Genomic DNA, 17,191 nt, shown 5'->3' on the forward strand with positions numbered 1-17,191 from the left:
AAAAGTCCATGTGAGGACATAGGGAGAAGATAGCCACCTATAAGCCAAAGAGAGAAGCCTCAGGAGAAACCAATCCAGCTAGCACCTTGGTCTTGAACTTTCAGCCTCCAGAACTATGAGAAAATAAATTTCTATTAAGTAAGTAAGCCATCTATTCTGTGGTAGTTTGTTATGATAGTCCTAGCAAACTAATACATGGCATTGCATGGAGGAAGGTCCTACAGGCCAAGCCCTGGACAAGATAATGATCAAAACTCTGCTCTCACCACAACTTTCCTTCATCCATAGCCACTTCCTACCTGGAGCTCTCCACTACTCCAAAGGAATCACGCCCCTTCTGAAAACAAGTTATGTCTTGTGTCTTAGACTCCTAGGCGGGAACTACAATATTTCTCTTGTACCACCCAGAGATTTGTGCTTATTCAGTGCTTAAGGGTTGATTCATATGTTCTCTGTGTTTCCTAAATCAGAGGTGCATAACTTCATGGGAGCCCTGAGAAAGGGGGTAATTCATAGATGGAATTTAGAAGCTGGCCCACAGCTTTTGTCAGGTTCTCAAAAGAAATCCTAGTCCTCAAGGGTTAAAAAAAGAAAAATACTTCAACTCTGATACTGGCTTTCATTAGACCCTTTTGACCAATGCCAATGTTATGTGGATCAGTTCCTATGCAGTACTGTAATCACTTGATTTGTCAAAGTTCTCCAATCACATTTACACATTGGATAAGTTTCTAAATCTAATCTCCAGCTCCATCTGTTAAGTGGGTATTATAGGCTTATTGTCCTCAGCATCATGAGCTGTAACTATTTTAGAAATGACAGCCTTAGAAACAATAAGAGTTTGGATATCTGCCCATGAACTTTCCCAAAGTAAAGCCATACTTAAAAGACATTGTAGGGGGGGTCTGGGTAGCTCAGTCAGTTAAGCATCTGCCTTAGACTCAGGTCATGATCCCAGGGTCCTGGGGTCAAGTCCCATGTTGGGCTCCTTGCTGCAAGGGGAGTCTGCTTCTCCCTCTGCCCCTCTTCCCGCTAGTTCTTTTAATCTCTCTCTCTCGCTCGCTCGCTCTCGCTCTCAAATAAATAAATAAATAATCTTTTTTTAAAAAAAGACATTGTAGATTCAAGGTTTTTTTATTTTAAAAAAATCAGTTTTCTAGTTACATGAAATATAGTGGATCTTTTTAATCATTTTATAGATGAATAAGATCTAGAGGAAAACCTCTAACAGAATCCAAATTCCCAAGCTTTGCCACCTACAAATGAACTCTGTAGCTACATAATTACATTTAAGAGATAAGTCACATATTTTCCTTAAGATATAAATCCAGTTTGCTTTACCCAAGTTATTTCTGTGTTAATGTACCTTTCTATAAGAAATTTCACTTTGATCATTTCATAAACATATAAAAAATCAATGTTAGTATTAGAATATTTTTATTGGTCAAGTCTTTTTTCCATAGTCCTGCAGCTACAACTTTCTCCACATTGTCATTGGATTAATGTAATTACCTGAAATCAGTCTCATCAAGCTATCTCAAATAAATTGGGAATATGGTTAGAATACAAAGTCAATTTTTCAGGTCCCAGAGAAAATTTCCATAGCCAAACCAGGCAAAATCTTCAGAAATGCTTGTCCTGCATATCCTGCAATAGTACCACTATTCCCATGGCCCTCAGGAGATGCCAGAAAAAAATGGTGCCTGTGTCTCCTACACTTCACAGACCCTCATGTACACGGAGGCAGAGGAGAAGCAAAGTCAAACACAGCCCACTTCCTTTGATCCTGCCTCTGAGGAGATGGCTCACACCCTAGACCTTGGCTAAGGAAAAACATCCCATTGTCTGAGGCAAAAGGACATCACGTCATTTCATCCTGTGCCTGCAAAGGCCGTTCAGAACAAGTAATCCTGATTGTAGAGACGTGAGACAGTTCCCAGCTGCACTGTGACTTGTTTTCGGTTCCTAGGCAAATTGCCCAGTTTCCTCTGCTTCCAAATTTCCCCAACTGCAAAATAGAGATAATTACTGTTACCTTTCTCTTGCGGAGTTCTGACAAAGAAAGAGGGCAAATGTCTCTGAAGTGGTTGGAAACAATTGTCTAAGGACAGACTTGTCTAGAACTATAGGTGGGGTTTTTGTTTATTTTTGTTGTTGCTATTTTGCTTTTGGCCTGACTTTGGCATTAAGTGTAGAAAAATTTAAATTATAACCAATCATGGGATGTCAATGGAGCGCTTAGAGTCAACGGAGTGCTTAGAGTCAACTAAGCGCTGTGCCAGGCAGAAAGAGCACATCCCTACCCTCAAGGAACTCACAGCTCGCTCACAAGGAGGTATTTTATGCCTGGAGGTTGGCTAATGCAAGCACAGCAATTGGCCAAGGTCGCTTGGGTTGGAATCCTACTCTAGAACTCACGAGCCGGAGACCTGGAAAAATCACTCAGCTGTATTAAACCTTGGTTTCCTCGCGCAAACTATAGTAGCCACCATTTGAGTGTCTGCTGGGTGGCAGGAGGTATTCTTGGCACTTGCGTTGACTTGAAACTCAGAGATAGAGATGATTATCATCCCAGTATTTGTATCCCCATCTTACAGATAAGGATACTGAAGCTTAGAAAGGTTACATAATTTGTCCCAGCTCATACATTTAGGGAGTGGGTAAGCCAGGATGCAAACCCAAGCTGCATGGCCTCAAAGCATGCAGACCTTACCAGTTTTTTTTTAAGATTTTATTTATTTATTTGACAGACAGAGATCACAAATAGGCAGAGAGGCAGGCAGAGAGAGAGGAGGAAGCAGGCCCCCTGCCAAGCAGAGAGCCCGATGCGGGGCTCTATCCCAGGACCATGGGATCATGACCCAAGCCGAAGGCAGAGGCTTTAACCCACTGAGCCACCCAGGTACCCCAGACCTTACCATTTAAACAGCACTACCCCAAAATGGGATCACAGTTCAACTCGCCTCATATAGACTTAAGAGGATCAACTGAAATCATGCATAAAAAAACTGGTAGCACAGTGTCTGACACGTAATAAATGTACAATAAAGGTAGAAGTAGCAGTAGAACAGAGTAGACGCCTATATAAATAACCCTAAAGCCAAATCAAAAATAAATGGGTAGGGGAGCCTGGGTGGCTCAGTGGGTTAAAGCCTCTGCCTTCGGCTCAGGTCATGATCCCAGGTCCTGGGATCGAGCCCCACATTGGGCCCTCTGCTCGGCAGAGAGCCTGCTTCCTCCTCTCTCTCTGCCTGCCTTCTCTGTCTACTTGTGATCTCTCTCTGTCAAATAAATTTTTTTTTTACATGGGTAACACTAGTCTATTTCATGAGAAAACTTCTTCTCCTAAACCAGTCCTTGTACAGAGGGTTTTAGTAAAGAGTCGTGTTGGGGGAATAATGATGCATGAACTGCCCCATTTCTGAACTGGCATCCAAGTGATGTATAATATGAATAAGTGATGCTTCATCTATCCAGAAGTTTCTGAAGGTCGTTTAAAGAAAACGGAAAGTATCTGAGGTGTCCCGCTTCTATTAAAACTGAGACTGTATTCATGAGAACAGTTTCCAATTAAGCAGTGTAAAAACGCATCTGCTGTAATTATTCTTCTCCCCTTCCCTTACCCCCACCCCCCAATTTCCTTTAAGAAGAAATAACAGCAGAGTTTCTTTTCAAAGTCTTAAAATAAAAATCCCCAAAAAAGGGATCCTGCTTGCTTTTTAGAGTTGTTTGAAAAAGGGAAAAAAATGCATAAAGAGCCACGTGCTTCTGTTCTGGCCAAGTTATTAGCCTCTGAGAACAAGAGCTAGAGGAGAGGACTGTTAACCCCCTCGTCTCAGGCGGGATGAGCTCGTTCCCGGTTGGCTTGCACAGGCTGGAAAGCTCCTCGCGCCCTCCGAGAGGCCAGCCTGCCGGAGAACTGCAGGAATCTGCAACAAAAACGGTGACAGCCTGAAACACACCCGCTGCCAACCTCCACATTTGTCTGTCACCTCAGACCCCAACTAGTTGACAGAGCAGCAGAATTTCAACTCCAGCAGGCTCAGTGTGCTTCTGGGAAGAGAAGCAGAGCTAACGAGAGAAGAGATTTTTTAAAGAGTTTGGCTATTTATCGAACTTTTACTTCCTGGCTGTGTGCAAAGAGGAGATTCAAGTCCAATTTTACATCAAGGCTCTGGGTCCAGTCACATCCCTGAAGGTAAATTTTTATAAGTTTACTGTATCATCTCATTACATTTGTTATACTAATTTGTATGATCTGATGAAGATGTCTAAATTTTTTTTCCTAGTACAAAGCCATTTATTTACAAAAAAAAACACAAAAATCCTTTTGTGTGATTTACAGAAAAGCTAAATAGGCAAGTTTAACTCTCATATTCATGTTTCCTTTTCTTCTCCAAGATTAAATAGTAAATTGTAATAAATGATGGTTTTTAATGTCGCCCACAAACACAAATGTAGAACCATTGCTGGTCACATTAGCATTTAGATCTTGATGACGTCTGAATCTGGGAATGGGTTTTGTAGAAATATTTTGCTAAATATATTAAATAAATAAGGGATGTGGTTTCTTTTAAACTTTCAAATCAAAGCGTTTTCCATGTTTAAATTACCTGAAATTATTTCATCACCATCGTTGTCCTAGTCTGTACCTAACAGCAATGTAGAAATGGAACATTTTCCTTTTCCAAAAGGTAGGAAAATCCCTATCCTACTATGATCTTTGATTATTTTTTAATTATTATGACTATTATTCATTTCTTAACTCCCTTTTATACTTTTACGACTAATTATCTCTTGTCTCCTTCTACCATTTTTTAAAGATGCGCACACATAAAATTTTTCTAATTCGTAATGATGTCTTATTTGGGGAGGGAGAGGGGAGAGAGGGGAGCCGAAGAGCTAAGGAGATTCTGGTAACTCCTCTAGCGTGAGGTACTGTCATTTCTGGCTCTGTTGAAATGAAAAGCAATAATGCAAGTCACGCTCACTCATTCTCCCAGGTATTAGAGTCCCCCTGCAGGAGAAAACCATGCTTTCAACTGCAGATTGATGCTGCTGATACTCTAACCAAGAGGTACTGCAGAAAGAGTATCTCTTTTGCACTGCCTTTAATCTGCAAAGAGGTTAAGTATGTCACCTTGGCATTGTATCTGAGCTTTCTTCTGGCCCACAGCCTAAGTACACGGAATAGAAATGTTCACTCAGTCCAACTCAGCAGAAATCTTTTTTTTTTTTTTTTTTTTTTAATTCTCCCCTTTCTCTTGGATGCCAACTTTTTTTCAGTTCAGAGCTTATTCACCTAAACTTTGATGGTAATGACTACTGTTAACGTTAACTATTAAAAAAAAAAAAAAAGACAGTCTCCTTAGGAAAGACTTAAGTTTATATTTCTGTTCATTCAACAAGACCTAGCAAAGCAGAGCAGTCTATTTCATCCACTTATTGTCCAGTCAACCAAAAGAATACGTACATGTTATTAAAGAATCTTGCCCTTTTCTTTCTTTTATGGAATTTCTGTACAGCCACTCAGCAGTTACTGAGGCTTCTTTTCCAGGTCTGTTGGGATTGAGTTCCCAGTCTTCCTCATGTGCAGCTCCACTTATCAACTACGTAAAAAAAACAGTGATGATGGAAATGAAGGGCGATGTTTCTAGAAAATGCCGAACACTATTCATTTCATTTCCTCTTGACAGCTTGTCATTTTTATTCCATTAATTTGTAACAGTACACAAGCATTGCTATTCAAGTTTAGCACAATTTCCAAAATGTGTTAGGAATCATTTTCCACCAAAAAGAACAAAAACAACTACAGTTTTCCCTCCACATATCTTTCTGGAACAACCTTCAGCGAAGGAGAAAGGGGCCCCTTAAACCAAGAGGAACTTCCGCAGTTGGCCTGCCAGTCTAAGAGATGCCTGGCGAAGCTGGGGTGTCTGGCTCATACAGGCCCACCGGGCATCTTCCACCAAAGGCTCAGCTTGCAGTGGTAGTACCAGCGGGGGCCAGCCTGGGTTTTGTCTTAGGCACCAAAAGATGGACAGAATTCTGGGGAACAGAGTGTGTGGTCTTGACTGATTGTAGGGACATGGTTTAATAAAGCGAGTCAGATCAGGGCTCTGGAAACATACAGACCTGGTTTCCATCTGGGCTTTGCTAGGCCCTGTGACTTCGGGCAAATGAATCTTTGAGCCTCAGGCTTCTCATTTGTGGAAATTAGGGTCATAAAATTAGTTGCCACCTCAGAGATCTGTGGTGACATTAAGTCAAGAAAACAGCTATGCCTGGTGCAATATGAAGTAATCAATCAGTCATAGCTAATAAGAACACACTACCCTATCTATATGTCCCGAAGAGAACTCTGTAAGGAGGGAATTTACTGTAGGTTTTCCCTCAAAGTCTTTTACTGACTCATCTATTAAGCAAGTAGCAATAATAATACCCACAAATGTGGTTGTTGTGGGAATTAAATGAGGTATTTTTTAAATACTAAGTACAGCACCTGACAGAAGGGCATGCCAGGAGAAAGTGTTCAATTAGGCCCTTGAAGTGATTTTTCTGCTAACAAAATGGGGGATCAGGGAGGAAATATTCTTTGAATTCTCTTTTTTTACCCAAAGTAATACAAAAATAAATCTGACTCTGTTGTACTCCCCTGGGGTGGAGGGGCTCGATGTGAAGTATTTATTACTGTCTTTTACTCCTTCATCAATTAGCTGCTTCTTAATGGCCAGTCAAACGAAACCAAAGGGAGTTTTCTGTTTCAGAGTGCCATTAAGAGAGAGAGAGACGAAATGCTGCTTTGCAGTCAATTCTGTTTCGTTGGCCTAGTTGGACAGGGGAGAAGGCCCCCAATATTTCTCCTTTCTTATTTTTTCTAAAGGCGAGAATAGGGGTTTGGGCATGTCCTGGGGATATTTTTTCCCCTTTCTAACTGAAATTCAAACAAAAGGGTTTGGGTTTTGTTTTTTGTTATTGTAAACCTCTCCCCTATGCTCCTCGCATTGAAATGTCAGCTGCATTTTCTGGCTACATGTAGCAGGAGCAGCCTGTCGTCATAGCAATGAAAGGGTATAGAGAGACTCGAGTTTCATGACCCAGTCTGTGAAATAACTCTTAGTCGGCTCTAAAATCCTTCTTTAGAAAAGAAGTCTCCAGTCCTGGCTTGTTTCCTTCCTATTATGCAACCCACTTATGTACACCAATTGCAGGAGCTAAACGTTTCCTTTAGAGAGTCAATGAATCGATGCTAAGAAAATGAACAAGAAAGCTAGCGAAACAGTGACCAGTTTCCTCAGGAGCACAGGGGGAAAAACAAATGGGAAGGCAAAGGAAGAAAGAAATAACCTCCCTTCGTAGCACACACTGCACAGCCAAAATAAATCCATTTTCCTAGTTCCCACTGGCTCCTCCCTTCTTCACGACACACCACAGCAGAATGGTTATCCGGGAGAATCCTGGGGCAGCCTGCCTGGGCTCACGCCTGGCACTCTAGTCTTCTATCTCCTTGCCTCTGTCTTCTCATCCGTAAAACAAAGCTAATAAGAGTCATAAAACTGTTGTGGGAATCGAATGAGGTTGTACGTGTAAGGCTCTTATTCCAGGGCTTGACCAGTGGTCAAGGTTGACTATTGGGCTTCCAGGCTTCAATTTCCCCTGTTTGTTAAATGAGCATAACAGCAATTCCTAAGACTGCTGAAGGATTAACTGAAAGCATGGGTGTAAGTGCTCAGTAAGTCGTAGTTCTTTTAATACTTTTCATCGCTGTGTCTAACTCTGAGAGCAATAGTTTTTTTCCAACTCGGAATTTCCCAATGAGTAACTGTAATGAGCGCAGGCCTCAGAATTATCATCATATAAATGTGAACCACTGAATGCCCGAAGAGGAAAAAAAAAGAAAGAAGGGTTCTTACATTTATAAAGAATAAAGAAAATTCTCATTTTGAGTAGCAGTAGAATAAAAGGTTATTAAAATATCTTAGCTTTTATTAAGATGCTTTATATTAAAATTTCTGTTTTAGTTTCTCCAGTGTTGTCCATGCCACGCAATTATGTAAACAAGTAATCTTTTGTCTCAAACAATTCCTGTATTCAATGTTCCGTACCACGAGAAATGCCAGAGGAGCTGCAGGAGTGAGTAGAGAGAGAGGCTGTGCTCTGGTGGCTCTTACTGTGTAGGTAGGGAGACTGTCATTCAACAAATCATCACATTAATAAAAAGTGCTTATGCCCAAGTGCTTGTGCACAAGGTGACCTCAAATACAAAGCCATCTTTATTTTTCTAATGAAAAGATCCTCAGCCAAAGGCCTAAATGCACGAAGGATCTAAATGCACAAATGGAGAGCATGTTGTAATGTATATTTAAGATGCCTAAGATGTACTCACTGAACCCACTCTGTAATTTTCTAATACAGACTAGTGCATCATCAGTTTTCTGCAAGTTGTTTATAACACACTTCTCAAAAATCTGCCAATGCTGCAAATTGGATCCCCAAGCATGAATTCTTTCTATGGTAATGGTCTCTATGTATTAATTACTTTATTGCTTTTCCCAGCCCTCTTTCAAGTGTTGTGGGAAAGATCTTAGGGTTCGAAGCCAAGGGCCAAGAAAGAATTCTTGAGACATCTTCAGTGCAAAAAGCTGGTTTTATTAAAGCACGGGGACAGGACCTTGGGCAGAAAGAGCTGCAGTGGGGTCATGACTAGTGGCTGATTATTATATACTTCCAGGTTGGTTGGGGCTTAGGGATAACACAAGCCTCCAAGGTATTTTGAAAACAAGGTTTCCAGGACCTTGAGGGGGCCAGCTATTATTAGGAAAAGGTCATTTATTACTGTTTAGTAAAAACAAAGTCTCAGTCATGAGACCCTTCAGATGCATATCGGTGGGTCCATATGCTTTGAGTATGATTGCCAACATGTATCTTGAAGAGGAGAGATAAAGGAAGTTTCCAAAGGAATTTTTATATGTTAAAGTAGACTTACAGGATCCTGGGGGGGTCAGGCTAAGATTGCCTTTTGTCCTTACCGAAGTGTTACATTAAGGCAGTTGAGTTCCTATAGCAATGTCACTCTGCCTGTTTCAAGGACTTGTCAATGGGCTGTAAGAAGTAAAGAAATTTAATTTCTCTTTTGCCTTTGTTTCCCACATCAGAAGGACTTATTTGAAACCACTTGAGTCTGTAAGGTGTGGTTTTCTAAAACTGCAGTTCTAACACTTGCAATAATGAAATCATACCTCAAGAATAATTACCACATCTGCTTGAAATACCTTTATCTCCTTTTTTTATTGTGAAGATGACCGCCTTAAGCATGACAAAAATAGGCATTGCTTGAGATCATTTCAGGCTGTTTTCCTGAAATGGTACTTTGCTGTTCAAAATGAAGTCATTGAGACAGGGGTCTTTAATGTGAGAGATCTCAGAAGCATTAGAATATAAGGCAAATCCCTCCTTTTCATAACATAATTCTGGGGGTGAAAAATTAACAGTATATTTGAATATGATATATATATATATATATAATATGCTGGGGCACCTGAGGGGCTCAGTGGGTTAAGCCTCTGCCTTTGGCTCAGGTCATGATCCTGGAGTCCTGGGATCGAGCCCCACCTGGGGCTCTCTGCCCAGCAGGGATCCTGCTTCCTCCTCTCTCTCTGCCTGCCTCTTGCCTATTTGTGTTCTCTCTATATATAAATAAATAAATAAAATCTTTTTTTTTTTTTAAATTATGTGCTGAAATAAGTGTTAAGAGGACAAAGCACCTTCGTTCTAAGAAAGTATGTAAGCAGCCTGACCCCTGTGGAAGGTCAGTGATGGCTTTCCCTGATCTAAAGCTAAATGGGTGTTACTCTCTGGTGTCTCCTTGTGTGTGCTTGTATGCCCCTCTATGTGTGTGTGTTGGGTGGTGGTGTTGGGATGAGTGGGAGCTGGCAAGAGAATTCTGTGATACCTTGGACAAAGACCCTGTAGCAAGGAGGATCATGGGCTATTTGAGGAACAGAGAGAAGGCCAGCTCCTGTGAGAGCAAAGAGCAGAACGATGGGAAATGCAAATCCTAAGCAACTCTCCTCATGATGCCCTCTTCCCTGAGCACTAAATGTTTTTCCCCCTGCTTGATTCATGTTTAATGCGTGTCTTTACCATCTCTGTCAAATTCTGCTTAGACTCAATGCCCCAACTGGCATTAACCATGTTTAACCCTCACTTGGCCCCACACGGTAGTAGGTTGGGTTAGGAAGAATGACAGCCAGTTGAAAGTCAGAGCTCCAGAAAATCTGTATCATTCACAGGGCTGGGACACCTTGATGCAGACGGTGACTCAGCAGAGAACTCAAAATAGAAGAGAATCTTTTTTTTAATCCTCCAGATAACTGTAACGTCAAGCTACAGAGCTCTCCCAAGAGACTCATTAATACCTTAAAAGCCCTGAAACATCAGCGTTAACTCTGGATCAGGTAACCATATGCACATGTCAGCCGAAATGACTGAAGGGTAACTGAAGGGTAACTGAAGGGTGACTGAAGGGTTTCCTCTCTAATAACAAAGCCTTTGGCTATCTTATAAAGACTGAGTGAAGGAAAGGGGTCCATTTGAGTTTGATTATGAAATACCTAGGATAATCATTTTGTTTACTACATTTCCCTGAAAGGAAATTCTTCTATGTTTTTTTTTTTTAATTATTTTATTTATTTGACACAGAGAGAGAGATCACAAGTAGGCAGAGAGAGGGGGGGGAGGAAGCAGGCTCCCTGCGGAGCAGAGAGCCCAACACAGGGCTCGATCCCAGGACCCTGGGATCATGACCCAAGCCGAAGGCAGAGGCTTTAACCCACTGAGCCACCCAGGCGCCCCTTCCATAGTTTTAATAATTACTAAAAATAGCAGCCTACAGTTTTCCTCTGACATAAGTGAATTCAGCAGAAGATCTACCTGGCCTTATCTAGAAGCACGGATGTACATGGTCTAAGAAACAACATGCCAAGCGTAAGAAGAAAAACAAAATAGAGAAAACAGTCAAAGCAAACCTTTCTTTTTTCTAGGGTATATATGATGTGTCTTTCTCAGTTTGTTGGACTTTAGACAAGGTAAGATGAACAGATCAATAGTCATAATCTGCCTTGAAAACCAGTAATGCTGAAGGAAGGTTTTTTTTAGTTTCCTTGGCCTAGGGTAAGGGGAAGGACCTGTAAGTTTGGCTGAAGCTGCCTGTAAAGGAACCAACATCCTGGGAGAGAAGGGGCAGCTCAGCTGCCTGGGGATTTCCAGGCAACATGAGGGAAATTCACTTCAAACAGTTAACTACCGGCACTAAAATTTCTAAGGAGTTATTTACATGGTCAGCAGAAGAGATAGAAAAGAGTAGATTCCAACCCTGTTCCTCCCTTAGAGGAATGGATAACTATGTACCCGTTCCTAGTGCAGTGGTCAGACAGACTGTTACTGCTTAAGAGAAAATAAAAGAGAAGGGAGATAAAGAGAGAGAAGAGGTATATAGTGACACAAGGAGTACCCAGTGGAGAGAGATGGTTCAAACAGGTAGATTTAAGCCACGAGAGAACATACAGAACTTCAAAAATACAATTTATCTTTTTAAGTTTTTTTAAGTTTTAATTTAAATTAAATTTTAATTTAATTAGTGTATCAAATGAATCAATTGAGCGAATGTCCTACCAAACTATAGAAACTGAAACTGAAATACAAAAGTCTACTCTGACCCAATCTTATTCTAATTTAAACCTCTAGAAAAGATCCTAGAAACTGAAATGCAACCAGTCACAAATAAGAACCCAAAATGAATCAGAGGACCCAGAATACATTCTGTTGGTTTGTGTAAGTTCACTCCTAAATCTAGATGGAGAGTGACATTCTAGGGAGTACCAAACTTTAGGCTCCCTTCCCTTCTCCAAGAGACAGAAATTTCTGGATATCAGGAGCTAGAGAGACCAAGAGTTGGAGAGTTCCATTCAGAAGTATTTCCTAACAAAGCAGCATTCCAAGCCATATTTAGCTGTCACATGCACTGCTTTCCACCCTCCATCTAAAGGACCAGGCATTGGTCGTAGAGGCCAGAGCTGACATAGCTCCATCAATCTGGGGTGGCTGACACACCCATGACCTATTTTGCTGTGCCTTTCAGTCCAGTCCCTTTGGGCTCAGCTGGGCTACCTTCCCAGCCAGAGGAAAGGATACCCAGGGCCCTTTCCTTGTTTTTCCAGCGACAGAGCTTGTAGACCTGCTGAGAAATCTAATTACAACCTCCTTTCATGCTAAAATCCAATTACAACCTCTCCCAGGGTGAAAGCCAATCCTTTTGATATAAGAGGAAGCTAAACAAAGAGGCTTCAAGCTGCGGGTGTGCCTGTGTTCTGCCTTCTCTTAGGCAACTGTTTAGAAAGGTTGCAGTGACCTTCTTTTGCCTTGAGTAGAAATGGTGGTCATAATCTATCACGACTCCCATCCTCATAAAAAGGAAAAATATTTTTATATCTGATGCTGGAGTTCCTCAGGATTTTCTCAAGCATCCATAAGTTGGGCAAAGCAAATTGTGAGCCACTCTGCACACACACATTTTTGATTCAGCAAGATGACTTTTTTAATTGAATTTGGAATATGTTAAAAAAAAAAAAAAGTGAGTTATAAAACCCAGTATCCTCCTATAATCTGTTCCTGATATCTTCAGTGTCCTGTGCCGCCCTTTCAGGTACCTGTTCACTTGTGGATAATGAGAAACTGCAGTGCTGCTGGAATAAGGGTCATCCCAAATTCTGAACCCTAAATAAGATAAACAGAGACGGTTCTCAAAATAGTCATTTGTGGGAATACATATTTTCCAAGTACCTGGTTGGCATAAGTCTATAATTGCTGAAACAATAAAAATTTTAACCAAGTTCTAATCAAGTATCTATCACTACTACAAATCACTGGAGTCATAGAATATGTATAAAATCTAGATTTGCAGCTTACCCCCCAAAAATGGGCAAAATTTTTAGAAGGAGCATCCAGTTATCTATTAGGTTTTTCATTAGATATGAGTGGAGCAATGGGGTTTTTTTAATAAGATAAAATTACTATAGGCTCGCTTAAAAGTGCCCCATCTATAAAGTTAATATAAATATATAAACAAAGATAAGATTCACCATTTAATGACTCTAAAATACCTCCAACAGGAAAACATTTTTTTAAAGGTTTTATTTATTTATTTGACACGGAGAGATCACAAGTAGAGAGGCAGGCAGAGAGAGGGGGGAAGTAGGCTCCCCGCTGAGTGGAGAACCCAATGTGGGGCTCAATCCCAGTACCCTGAGATCATGACCTGAGCCGAAGGCAGTGGCTTAACCCACTGAGCCACCCAGGTGCCCCCAGGAAAACATTTTTACTATAGTTGACTCAACTTCAGTTACCTAATCATCTAAATAATATGATAGGGAGCCAGGAGCAAGGATGACTGAGATTTACAAAAGTCAGAATAATTGATGGTGATTGTAGGTGAATGAAAACCTGTAACTAGTTTTAAGACACCATGTTTGCTCAGACCTTCATGTTCTCTTAGCTCACTGGAATCGTTTTTAACTCTCAAGCCATTAGTTCAGAGGGTCCCCTCAACGCGTTATTGGGAACCAAACAACTTGGAGCTAACTCTAAATCCATGCAGCATTCTGTTGGGAGTTCAGTAGACTCAAAACACGAATGCTGAACCCTCTTCTTCTTTCCCTCTCTTTCTCTTCCCTGATCCCCAATGTCAGCACATTACAGTAACCTTTGAGGACCTCATAGTGGAGCGCAGGTTAAGCTCTTCCCAGGAAACTCTTCAGCAACTTCCTAAAATATAAATAGGTAGATATTGGAAGCTTTTGTTTTAAACTGGGAAAACTTCTTTTTTTTTTTAAGATTTTATTATTTATTTGACAGACAGAGATCACAAGTAGGCAGAGAGAGAGGAGGAAGCAGGCTCCCTGCTGAGCAGAGAGCCGGATGTGGGGCTCAATCCCTGGACCCTGGGATCATGACCTGAGCCGAAAGCAGAGGCTCTAACCCACTGAGCCACCCGGGCATCCCATAAACTGGGAAAACTTTTCATTTAAACTCCCAGTGATTTTGCGTTTAATAGTTTCTTAGATACCTATGGGGGCAAGGGAGGAGTATGGTTTTAGCTTACTGATAAAAACAGCTTATTGATGCCTCCTTATAATCTGAAAGCAATTGAAAGTGATTTCAAAAGCAAATGGTTTCTTATAGTTTGAAAAATACTGTGGATAGGAGAGCAGAAGTTTACTATAGTCTGAGCTCTGGATATGATTAACTTCTTTTCTTTTCCCACAAGGTGACAGACAATAGCCCATGCTTATTTTATGTTTGGTTCTTTGTTTTATTTTTCCCAAATCCTCGGTATTTGGATGGTGGCCAAATAAGGCCTGAGGTTGTAATCCTGGCTGGAGGTGGCTGAGTCACCTCACACTTCCCAGCATCTTGATAACAGGGCTAATATCTCTAAAGATCCATAGCATAGTTATTGATGTAGTATGTACATTTTAGTGCCATGAAGCTATTGAAAATAGTCATTGTCCAAAAAGAATTAACAGCAGACTCCCTTATATAGTGTTGCTCATCCAAAATACAACTTCATTTCAATGTGGCTAATTAGACTACTCTTTTTTTTTTTTTATTTTATTTATTTATTTGACAGAGAGGGATATCACAAGTAGGCAGAGAAGCAAGCAGAGAGGGAGGGAAGCAGGCTCCCCACTGAGCAGAGAGCCTGATGCAGGCAGGGCTCGATTCCAGGACCCTGAGATCATGACCTGAGCTGAAGGCAGAGGCTTAACCCACTGAGCCACCCAGGAGCCCCTAAACTACTCTTGATTAGGCAATTTTCTACATGTTCGGACTAACTACCCCAAAACAGTGGTTTTAGAACAGATGTTTACAATGTTTAGTCAGCCTCAGTTAATGAATTTGATTTCCTTTGGCATAGGAAAGGACTACAAAATAGAGGAGGAAAGAACAGAGAATTAATTTACTTCCTAAGGTTCCAGATTAATCCTGGTGTCCTAACATTCTGGAGATTGCATGAAAAGCAAAATGTGAGAGTACTTTAAAGTGGAAAAAAAAAGTCCTGTTCCAATACAAAATACTCCCAGAGCTACCAGCCCATATTTCTTTCTAAAACTCTTCAATCCACCTTTCAAATCTTATGATTATATCAGCAGAACCATCTTTATTGAGTGCTAATCACATTTGAATACCATGTAGCTTTAGATTCTTTCCAAAGATGAGGACTGCTATGTTCCATTTAAAAAGAAGAATGTGCCCCAGGTAAGGCACTACAGAGGAGGAGACACTTTCTCCTCTATCCTCTTATGTTCAGTGTTTGGGGCCTGCAAATTAAGCTGACAAAAGACAGGTTAACAGGAGAAAAAGATCTATCCGTATGCAACCAGGAGCTGGCTCCTTAAACAGTTAAAGTTTAAGGCTTATATAGGCTTATACTTACTTAGTAGGAGAAAGGAATGAGTGGGGGAAGAAACAGCTTCTATGAAAGGACAAAAGATTTCTTTAGGAAAGACAAATGGGTTTGTAGAACAAACTGAAGATAAGAGAGTTTGTGAAAATGTTTTATTATGTAAGTGGTTTTTCTTCTTCAGAACCATAAAACTCTCCTGGAGAGGAATTTATGGTAGGTTTACTCTTGGTCTCTCTCCCAGGAGTAGAAGCTACCCTGAAGAGGGAATTTATGGCATTTCTCATTTCTCGGAAGGTTCTGCTTTTATTCAGATAAAGGAAGTTCCAAGAAGGCTTCTTTCTGCATCTGTTGAATCTCAAATGCCCTCAGCTTAAAATAATCTTCGTACCAGCTCAAGGGTTCCAAGTGGGTCCCCACAGCAACTACTAGACAGACTTGAAACAGGGCAGCACGGGGAAGCAGGAGGCAGCTTCATGGGCAGAGGATCTGAAAATATTCAAACCCGTGAATCCTAAATTTTGAATCAAGTGTTGTTTGGTCAAGGTTCCAGCAAGGACATGATAGATCCAGGCAGAAAAACTGAATTTGGGGATTTGAGAGAATGTATTAAGGGATTATTTATCAGGTGTTGATGAAGTTCTAGAATATACGTGAAGTTCGGTGGGGTGAGGTCTAGAGCCGATGACCAAGAAAGAATTCTTGAGACATCTTTGGTGCAAAATGGTGGTTTATTAAAGCTCAGGGACAGGACCCGTGGGCAGGAAGAGCTGCTGCCCCGGGGTTATGAGGGGTGGCAGGTTTGTATCATGGGGCTGGGGGATGTAAGGAAAAGGGATATTTCAACAGAACTTTCATATGCTAAAGAAGACCTACAAGATACCGGATACCAGAGGCCGTGCCATTGCTAAGGTCATTTTGCCCTCTAGCAAGGTATTAACATTAAGATGGGTGGCGAGATTCAGTGAGGATGGGGGAAGGTTGGAGGGTGTCAGCTTTTGCTTTGTCCTCAATGGGCCTTCTGTTCCCTCCTCAGTGTGAGCAGGGTATAGAGAAGCCACAGGGGTTCTGAGAACAGGCAAATAAGAACTAAGTTTGTGCATACCAGGGGAGGGAGCATTTTCTAAACTCAGACAGAAAATGCTGCATAGAGAGGGTCATTGAGGGGAGCTGTGACCTTCAAGAGAGGGACATAGTCACGAGAGGGAGCAGAGAAAATGCACTCCTCCTTCCCTCACATTTCTCCTGCAGTGCACCCCACCTGCTGAACCCAACAGAAACCATCAGGCAAGAGAACCTGAAGATGTAATTCACACAGGCTCTGGGAAAGCTCAGGTTGGAGAAGGCTTAGAGAGTGAATGTAGAGTGGATCTGGAGGAGCAGATGGAAGGTTTCTAGATACTCAGTCGAGGGAAAATCTTTTCCCGGTATGGGAGAGGTAGAATTAACAGCTGTAGACCAGCTGTGTCCTCTCCTTGCTAGAATAAATCTTCTGGAGCTTCCCTTTGGAAGGCATGAATATGCCCAGGCTTTTCATCCTATTTTCAAAGAACTTCTCAAACCTCAGCCATAAGATTCATTAAGGCTGTTGTATCTGCTTCTTTCAGAGAAGGCAGTGTGTAGCGGTACACCATTGGGAAAAGCCATTGTTCTCCCTGTTTAATGTGTTGGCCCTCACCAAGGCACATGAGAGACTTCAACCATGTGCTGAATCCTGGAGGGACTTCTGCT

The 17,191-nt window shown here is 41.3% G+C and overlaps 1 protein-coding gene across 1 annotated transcript in view; it reads left to right on the plus strand.

Moving 5' to 3' along the window:
* The first annotated feature begins 3,818 nt into the window (after positions 1 to 3,818).
* SPARCL1 (SPARC like 1) overlaps positions 3,819 to 17,191 on the plus strand; it is a 47,437-nt gene continuing 34,064 nt past the window's right edge. The window contains exon 1 of the mRNA XM_059173305.1: positions 3,819 to 4,198. The gene's annotated coding sequence lies outside the window, so the exon portion shown is untranslated. The remainder of the gene's footprint in view (positions 4,199 to 17,191) is intronic.

Source organism: Mustela lutreola, chromosome 1, assembly GCF_030435805.1.
Source record: "Mustela lutreola isolate mMusLut2 chromosome 1, mMusLut2.pri, whole genome shotgun sequence".
NCBI classification, from domain to species: domain Eukaryota; kingdom Metazoa; phylum Chordata; class Mammalia; order Carnivora; family Mustelidae; genus Mustela; species Mustela lutreola.